Genomic DNA, 1,715 nt, shown 5'->3' with positions numbered 1-1,715 from the left:
AGTATTACAGTAGCCTGCCATGACACTGCCTATGTGATCCCCAAATAATTGGTTTTGACACAGCTTCTATGTTTAGATATACTTTCCCAGATGACACTATTCTAGCCCCTTAATATTCATCCTTATGTGAAGGCTACAAAAACAGCCAGAGTTCTATTGAGCCATTTCTCAAAGGAAAATATCTACTGAGTACATTAATAACAACAACAATTAAAAAAAACAGACTGTGCATTTATATCAAATGGTTCCTCTGCATTTTTATGAAAGGAATCTCATTCTGTTGGCATGAGATCTCATTCCCAGATCACTCTGCGGGAGCTCAGACCAAGGACTTTGGCTGATGAAAGAGATCCAAGATTCGGCTGGGAGGGCTTTCACATCTTGCTGCCACCAGTCAGGCATGGTGTTGGATGCTGGCCTGCCTTGCCTGACTCACCAGTGCGCAGAAGAAAGGCGGCAGTAATGCTAACACTGACAAGCAAGCTGAAGAGGGATGGTGGTCTCAGAGGATCCGGACATCAGCCTCCACATCGGATTCCACTTGGAGGGTTTCTGTGAGAGACAAGTTGCTTGTTAAAGAGGCTGCAGAACTTGAAGCTAATTTACCCTGTACATGTAACAAACATGAACCAAACAAGCTTCCTTGCTTTCAGCTGACTGCCCAGAAGCCCAGATGAGGGCTACTACCAGGGTGGAAAATTTCAGTGTGAAACTGAAATTTCTGATGCATACAACATGATGCCTCCCGAGGTGAAATGCTTGACTAAAATCAGTCACCCCAACATCACAGGAGAAATACGTCTAAGTTTACTAAGAGAACATTCAATTGATGGCACTGCCTGGGCACCCACTAGGACATTGAAGGATGTTGTTTGGGGATTCAACTCTTTATTTACTGATCTTTTGAATTTTGAAGATCCACTGAATATTGAACATCATTTATGAGACAAGGAGGATTTCTGGGGCAAAGCGGATGAATACATCAAATGCTATGCCAGATGATAAGAGGAGAGATTACAGGTCTGAGGACTCTGTCACAGTTATCTCTGATGTGAAACAGCTCGAGGTAGCCCTCCTCCCCATCCTCATACTCCCTGTCAACCCCTTGGGATTGTCCCAGTCTTGCAAACCATGTTGTCCTGAAGAAGACCATCCTCTTGATCACACAATACAGCAAGAAAGTGTGTCTGGGCCTTGAGAGCATTGTCTGCTTCCCTTACCATGTTTACTGAAACTCTACTGTCTAGGCTGTGGGATTCCTTCAAAGTTGTAATGAACTCACCATTGAGAACAGCGCTTGCTTCCCTTCCCCGCAACAAAATCGGTGTCCTACACAAATGATGTAATGACATGTTCGGTGTGACTGGCAGATTGGCAATAAGAAACCTGCTATAAACCGTGGGAAAAAAAAAGATTCAGTTTAGAACAGCTGAGGAAGTAGGAAGATCCTGGGCAGAAAAGCAAGTGTTAGCAAAGTCCAGTGCTTTGTAAAAATAAGTGCTATGGCTAAGGAAAGAGTACCGGAAAGATCAGCAGCACCTTAGGTCACATAGGCCAGGGTCACACTACTAAGAAAACAGGAGAGACTCAAGTAGAAATGACCATAGTACCCATGTAAGTCACTGCTTTTTCCTGATGATTGGAGACTTTCATCATACATCATTCCATCTCTTTCATACAGAATGAAATTTAACAAGTATAAAAGTAATCCAAGC

At 43.3% G+C, this 1,715-nt stretch overlaps 1 pseudogene; it reads left to right on the top strand.

Moving 5' to 3' along the window:
- Positions 1-462: 462 nt before the first annotated feature.
- LOC131923475 (NEDD8-conjugating enzyme UBE2F-like) lies at positions 463-1,277 on the top strand (annotated as a pseudogene).
- Positions 1,278-1,715: the final 438 nt, after the last annotated feature.

Source organism: Peromyscus eremicus, chromosome 13 (genome assembly GCF_949786415.1).
Source record: "Peromyscus eremicus chromosome 13, PerEre_H2_v1, whole genome shotgun sequence".
Taxonomy (NCBI): Eukaryota; Metazoa; Chordata; class Mammalia; order Rodentia; family Cricetidae; genus Peromyscus; species Peromyscus eremicus.
Note: the sequence above shows the minus strand (reverse complement) of the source record. Positions and strands in the feature narration are given on the sequence as shown.